Genomic DNA, 8547 nt, shown 5'->3' on the forward strand with positions numbered 1-8547 from the left:
GTTATTGATTTGAGATGCCCTTCCAAACAATCAGAGTCAACAACAATACCAGCAGCTATATAAGTGCAGTGGATGAAAAATTTAAGTTATTAAAGCTTTTCTTATGAACTGAAAAGGTATCTACATATGGAAAAGGACTCTGGCAAAGAGATGGACAGGGCTAAGCTATTTATATCACTACTACTATTTCAGCCTTGCTGGTTTCCCACTTTGGCCTAACCCCAGCTTGTGCCTCATGTGTTACGGGTCACAGACATAATCTTCCATTAACCTGCGAAAGTCAGAGTTGCTGAACGTTTTAACCCCGTCATTTGACAACACTCACCCAAATTCTGAAGGTATTTCCTGAACCCTCATAGTCTCTTCTAATGATGCAGAATCAAGAATAATCCCGTCTGGTCCAGGAAAAATATTATTTTACTCACTTTATCAACTATATCCATTCATCGGAATGGAATGATGAATTTTGCTCATATTTGAAAATGGAACAAAGCGATGCAAAGGTACTACATTAATTTTACCAAGTACAAACAAGCACAAACTCAAAAAGCTGTACTATTTTAAAATGTAGTGGCAAGGATTTGATTGATTCCACCCTTTGCGCCAGCAGTGGACCACAGGCAATCTCTTCTTTTATGTGAAAATCAATTTTTAGAGCGAGTGTATAAAATCTTTTTGGATTTATAAGAATTCAATTTCTTAATCACAGTTTCTTCTATTGGGCTTATGAATTACTGGGCTTTAGGAGCTGCAGACTCATCTCATTCCTCTTCCAAAACTTTACAATCATCACAATCGGCAAATAGGAGGATGGAATATTAACTACTCACTCTCTGTCTTGCTCCCTGACAAACACACAGCTGCACAATTTAAACTGCTACTATCATCATCTTATTGGAAACAGGCTGCAGTGTGGTTGTGTTTATACTGTAACAGTGTATATAGTGGTCCTTGGACCAAAATTTAATTTGGGACAGCGATTCCCTTTAATCTCAGCACAGTAAGCAGAACAACAAAAACCACAAACATCTTGATATCACAAAGCTAAAACTGTTCCATGGCCACTGAGCTGCAGTGCCTCATTAAGTTCTGACCAAAGACACAGCTTTGGGTCAAACTGAATTTACATGCATCTTACAATTATAGCAAAAGGAGAAGTAGGGTTCTGCTGCAAGAACAGAGGTAAGGAAAAAAAACTTACTGCAAAGTTATCTTATTTTGGCTAACAAAAAGCAGTTCTGAACTTAATATTTCTACACAACATATTTATGATTCATTTTGGATAAACAAACAATAAATAAATAAATAAATCAAAGCCAGGCCATGGAGGCTTGACATTTAAAAGCTGCTGTAAATTTCCTGGGCTGCCTCTCCTGGTTTTGCTCTCTAACAACATGAGACAGAGACTTTCCTCATGTTAAACTGATGCCTGCAAACCCAGACTGGGGATAACAGTGCCACGAATGACACAGCGAAGTGGTATAAAGGCACAGCTCTTAGTCTGTATAACAGCATAAATCAGAAACCCAACAGAGGTATTTTTATTTCTCCATCTACTCATCACTACCCTTGAGGTGGTCTCCTTCGCTCCACCCCTCCACCTCCAATAGCCATAACATCTAGCATCCTTCTAACCCTGACAGATCCAATCCCCCCTTCCAAGGTTGGTGGAGATGACTTTTTTCTATAAATCAGAAAGAGAGAAAATGACAGTGAAGGTGCAGGAGAGAGAGACACAGAAATGGACGGTAAATTATGTCAAAACTCGTGTCGGGGAGAAACTCCTGTTGGTCAGTAAACAGGCTTAAGCAGGACTTAAGCTGGAGCACTGGGTGATCTCAGGACATCTTAGAAAATGTAGGAGAGGAGATACTAAAAGCATGGGTATCTGTGTTAATATCAGTTTAAAATTTACAACAGATGAGATAAAGAGCTAAAGCAATTTAAAGTGTGTTTAAAGTTCGGTCTGAGATGTTCATATTGGCACAGGCAGCAATCCAGTAAACAGGGGGGGGGGGGGGGGGGGGAAAGACATCGTTGTTATACAGAAGTTGTTTCACAAGCCTTTATGGCTGCTGCCCAGGTGATAAACGTACTGTCTGGCTCTGAAGATGTCTGTTCTATATGAAGCCAAACTTCAGGGACACAAGAGCTATGTGCACAGTGCAGCAACATCGCTGCAAGGTCTGCCTTTGTCAGTGTGGTCTCTGATAAGAAACTTTAATTGGACAGCACCATAAAAAGGACTTATCAGCGCTTTGCCACAAACATCACACAACGTTACATCTCAGGTATTTAATGATTAAACTATTTTCTCCCCAGTAACAAATATATTTTTTACATCTTAACTGATTCCTCAGCAACTCCGTTCAACCATTTTTGTGTCTATAACTGAAGAAGAGAGGTAGACTATGCTAATCTTTGCCGCCTTCCTGACATCTCTGCCATCATTGGAACAGAGCTGCAGAACAAAACCATATGCTCTGCTAAATCTTGGGGCCACTCAACACAGGCAGGAAAGTGAGAATCAGAGGAAGCATTAGTTAAACAGTAGAGAGAGAGAGAGAAGACCTGATGCTGCGGTGTTTTGACTACTTGTGAGGTAGTACTGTGAGACTTCTTCATGTAGAAAAAGGGCCACAAAGTGCACAGTCAGTTTAGTCCAGCTCTTGCACTTCCATGAATAAGAAAAAAAAGCTGACTGTGCCACCCCCCCACATCTAAAACATGTAAAACTGGTCTAATAGTGTACAGAGCTCTGCCAGACCATGAGCTACTGTATATTAGCTACATGACACACTGGTGTGCCTCATATGGTGACATTTTTAAGCTGGCTGACTTGAAATGCCATCTTACTGATGAAAGAGCCCACTTCTCCACACTATGGATGTGTTTGCAAGTGAAGAGGACAGCAGATTTAGAGCTGGTTCAAGGCCAGCTGAACCATATGTGACCTGATGGCCTTTTCTCCACACGTAGTGTACATTACACACTGTGATATTATATCATCAGACTTTGTGTGAAGCTGGGGAGGTGACAGAGCCGTAGCTGTGCACAAGCCCCTGTACACTGCTGAGAAATCTCTATTCAGCTCTGTTTAAATCGGCATTCATACGTAGCAGGCAGGAAAAATCTTCAAGACCGGGTTCATTATGACAGAATGAGAGGCGCCGCTATTTATAGGACATCAAAGGTAGTTGGAAGGGGGTATTGATGTAAAACTGTGTGGGGCACTGCAGTCTGGGGAACAATATTGTCTCCCCTCCTGGGGATCCTACTATTTATGTCTTGGAAGAGGTCAAGAGGGAGGAAAAAAAAACACCCTGCATTGTGATCAGAGTTCACATTCAACCACAATGTTGCCAGCACTGACAGACAACATACAGTATATATCAATTCTACTGCTGAGTCCACATGAAATCAGACTTTGAATAAAATCCACATGCAGTGTGGAAAGAGGCAGCTGGTTAAAGATTTCATCTTGTTTTGTTTCATTCTGGATCAATGTCTAAATTTGAGAATGCATGCACAGCAAGATGCAGACCAGTGCTGACAATAAATATGAAATACAAAACAACATTTCTACCATATTTTCAAAATAACATTTACAGCATACAATATTTAAGCTCGATGCATAAATGGTAATGGATGAATCTCCACTTTTGTGTTGAAATAGCTCATTTTAGACTCTTTTCATTTTTCATAACATATTCAAATACCTTCTAATCACTGTACTTTTTAAAATCCTGTTTGAATGTGTTGAATTTCCAATGTGGATGAACAATGGCACTGGAACTGTAGAAAAACTGGAAGGTTTTGTGCCTGAGACGCTGAAAGATAATGCTCGCACCTGCTTGCAAGTGGCAAGTTTTTAACAAATTGAAGCCAACAACAATAACAACATGAACACATTATCTTACAAAATAGGTGCCATGTAGACACAGAGCAACATACTATTATAGCAATTTGGAGATGGCTTCTGTCCGCCTGGCAAATGTAAGTGCAATATTTACTTTGCTTTTAGTTCTGGCTGGTTTACACTAACTCTTGAGGGAAATGCCTGGCTCTTTAGCTAATAAATGCTTCACTATGTTCAGCTGCTAGTCACAAACTTTGTCTGAGCAGGTACAGCAGCATAAAATGGGGTTATAATTTTCCATATTTATTATATTTGTTGTAATAATTAATCAGCTGGAGGCCACAGCAGCAGATCTTGTTTGTAAGCAGTCACCTGCTAAAGTAAATCTGGATCTGAACACCTTTCACCGGCCAATGAGGATCTGTTTTAAGAGAGATTTTATTCTGTTGGCATCCCCGTAGTAGTAGTTTCATTAATCCTCTGCCCTCACAGCACATCCCTCTTAGTGAACATCTCTAACCCAGACAAGGCAGACATGTGGGTCAAGGACGGTTATTGTAAGCTGTATCCAATTAAGTCAACATGTCAACCTGAAACCATCTGCAGCTAATGGGCTTCCATTAGCATGAAAGATAGTGTGATAGATATCAAAGGCGAGGACAGATGAGAGAGAGAGAGGAGACAGCTTGATATTAATGATAATACAATAGATCATTTAGATGGTGATGGCTGTTTTGGTGCATGGATCAGATATGCATGGATCAAAGAGTCAACATGGTTCACTTAACAAAATTATCAAGCTGTGTTTATTTTTGATTATGATCTCTCCCTGAGAATGAGTTTTATTGAGAGTTTGGATAATCAATCAGTCATTTCTGCTGTGTTTATGAGCTTACAGGCTTCACAGGCCCAACAAAAGAGGCCTGCTTTCTGTTGCTTATAATTATACTGCAGTATAATGTGTCACAAAGCTCTCTTCTCTAAACATCTGATGGTCCATATTTACTCTGTGCATCACAGTGGCTCAACAGGAATTTCTTCTACATAAGGAGATTGTTTACAACTGTCAGTGAAGTTCTGACATTTTAATTTGGTGCCATTCAACAAAGGTTATTTCCGTTTTCTGCCACCGTCCATCTGCAATGTTGTAGGGAATGTGTGTACAAATACTGACTTCACGATGTCTTTAACCATCGATTTTAAAATGCACTGTAAACTCCAACCCCAAGTTCCCTAGTAGGAAATTCCTGAGTGTATTTTCTTAATCCGTTAACCTGTGAAAGTGGCTGTAGGGGATGGTGAAGAGCTCCTCTGAGACAATCTCCCCTCTAGCTAAACCAAAACCTCTCCTGGACTGTTTCATCCAAACAGAAACACTCAATCTTGAGGACGGCTTTGTCAAAAGCAACGCAGCACACTGAATGCAAGTACGGGTCACTAGGAAGTGCTTTTATGAAATAGAGATTTCAAAATGATGTAGAACTGATACCTGAACATTATTGTCTGCAGACATCTCATATAAACCATAAAGACAGATTTACCATTTTGATACCGAGGGAAAAGTATGTTTGAACATAAAAGGAATTTGACTCTAAGATAAGAGTAGGTTTCTCACTTAGCCATTGATTTTGTCACCGATTTTGTCACTTGCTGGTTTTATCAGTTGTACTACAACTTGTAGTTCTGTGCTAGCTAGATAATTAAGCTAACATTGGGTCTGACGACACCATCTTGAGTCACGTTGTCCTGGGGTTTGGAGTGTAAAACGTCCCCAAATTGTCAAAGTACTGTAGGACAGAGTTGCAGTGTTACAGAGGCAGCCAGGACTTCCACTCATAGTGGATGGCGGTCAGGAATGGGGCTTTTATTTATACATAGCCTGTATCATCACAAGCATGTGTGGTTAGTTAATGATATCCCAACTCTTCCCTTGGAGTAATGCTCAGTTATCCATGTAGCTATAAAAGCTAGTTAACTGGACTAATGATTGTGGCTTAACATAATTATGTTAGAGCACTTTTTTCTCTTGTGTTTTTTGGTGGGTTTGGACTTACTAAAAAGAAGACACCACCCCCAAAGCTATCAAGTGTGGTATTAAGTGATGGTCGGATAATCGCTGTCCCGGGGAGGGGGTTTAGCTAATTACCCATCCTGCCCACATTATTCCTAAAGGTTTCACCCAAAACAGTTCGTCAATATGTCAGTGATGATAGCAATATCTCTATGACTAACAACTTGCCATCTCTATATGGGAAGATAAAGATTTTAGCTCAGATCTCTCTACAGCACCTCAATGTGTCCCTTTCAGGAGTCTGTCAGACAACCAGGGCTCCCTGAGATGCCACGGGGCCATTTGATAGATTCCACCCTCGGAGATGAATCTAGATACTCACTGTGTGTGGTGTGACTGTTAGTGTGCACCTAGGTGTGTGACTCAGAGAGAGAGAGAGAGAGAGAGACATGGTGTGTGACAGAGACAGAGCCAGTGGGCTTAGTGATCTATTGCCTGTTTAGATCCTCATTTCCCAGAGTTCATAGCTGTCTTCCATCAAGCTGCAGGCAGGGAGCCAAGCCTTTGCTCTCTTCTCTATTTTGGTCTAATTCATCTTCATTTGGGAAAGGAAAGGTAAAGGCTGCTTCCATCTGCATCAACAGGTCCAAAGGCAGCTAATTTTTACCACTTCACTTTGATCTGCATTCTCCGTTGTTCCAAACTTTGATTTCGTGAGCGAATTGTGTGATGCTGCTTTTGGATTTTATGCTTCGTGTACTCAGCGAAAAAGGAAAAAACGAGCCTCTCTCTGAGGAATTTCTTTAAACAAAAGGTTAAATAAGCAAAAAATTATGCCAAGGGAAGAAAGCAACCTTATTACAAAACGTGTGCAACCACCCACATGCAAGCAGGCATACACCCAGAAAACACATGCAGGATTAGGTACACTTGCACTCCTACACACAGTCAAACTCTCCCATTTGAAAGCAGATCAGCCTCCAGTTTAGTCGTACTTAAATAAAGTGTCTGTCACTCTCCGAAGCAGATGGTAATAAATTAGTCTTTTTTGGATAGCACCACACTCTCAGCAGGTAAGTGCAGCTTGAGCAGGTTTGGGTGTATTAGTGAAACAGAGCCAGAGGGTTGATGCAGATTTGCAGGTCATTATATCCAGCTGTGCACGTGTAGCTCTGGCAGACCTCAGCTGCAATGACACCTCACTGCAGCACATAGATGGCGGTCCACAGTCGATGACAAAGCTGGCTGGATTTAGTGAAGGGGGTATCATTACTGTTCACTACAGCAATGGCATATTTTAATGCTGCAAAGAAAATCCTGGCTTGATACAGAGAGAAAATGCTATTAAGCTTAATGCTGAAACAGAAAACTATGGTGAGGGCAGCAGTTTGCATACATTCAGAGATTCATGTACATCTATACTAAGGACCACAATTTGTGTTTGCCTCTGGATAAGGATCAGCTGATTATGGAGCTGAAATGAAATGACTAACAGATTTTACATGTAAAAGTAAAATTTTAAATGAAGCAGGGGCACATGAGGCAAAGAATAAAATAAAAAAAAAACATAGAATCAAAGATTAAATTAATCAGCAAAGCAGTGTTATTACCAGGGCCTCATCCCATAATTCAATTCCTATAAAAAGCTAACCATCTTCCTACATATAGCCTCAAAATAAACAGTTAGAAAACAGCTCTCTTGTAATATTACACATACATGTACAAGCAAAGTAAATATGCATCAACAGTTACACTTGACCTCTGCGACTCTGTGCGTTTTTCAACACCACCTCATGTAAACACAGCTGTTACAACATTGTAACTTGCAATTCAAACACAGCTAGAAAATAATGACTGTACTCACCTATTCCAAGTGATATTCTGTTGGCCTTGTGCTATGTAAAGTTCTCCACGATCTTTCTTGCTCATAATTCTTGGCTTTAGAATTTCACACGTGGAAAAGTCCAGTCTGTGGCTCCACAGTGGTGAAGGAGTGACCGCCGCGCTGCTAGCCAGAATGTTTAGCTAACATTAGCTAATCTTTGCCCGCATTCGACGACAACGAAGCAATACAAACCAAAAATGAATCCGGTTTCTTCAGTTTCGAAACTTCGTATTCTAAATCTCGCTCCTCCTTTCTCTTTGAGCACCACTCTTGCCTTTGCATGTCCGTGACATTTTGAATGAATGAACCGGGCGTTTTTTTTTAGAAGCTACTTCTACAATAGTGGAATGCTGAGGGGATGTTTGATTTAATTGACTTTGCATGCTTCGTGGTTGGTACAAATACAGCTATAATCAGTGAGTAAGTAAAGTAAGATTAGGATACTTGTAATGGTAGCACGTACTTAGTGATTCAACTGACTTATTATCCCTGTACATTGTTTAAACAATCACGATGGCCTGAAGCACCGCCCGGGCCCCCAGATGGCGCGGGGACAGGGTGAGACCTCACGCTCGCACCCTCTGACGTTGTCAGCGGGTCTGTGGGAGGCCTGTTTATGGCCACATGGGACCTAAAGACTGTCTCTGGGTGGTGATGAGTGCCATTACAGGTGTCCAGGCTAAGATGTGCTTATGAAGCACATTCTGAACATATTCAAGTTCATCTAGTGAGGAGATTTCAATAAATAAATCTCAACAGCAGAGTTGTAGCTGAGTTCCTATATACAGTAGA

Source organism: Monopterus albus, unplaced genomic scaffold (genome assembly GCF_001952655.1).
Source record: "Monopterus albus unplaced genomic scaffold, M_albus_1.0 scaffold2.1, whole genome shotgun sequence".
Taxonomy (NCBI): domain Eukaryota; kingdom Metazoa; phylum Chordata; class Actinopteri; order Synbranchiformes; family Synbranchidae; genus Monopterus; species Monopterus albus.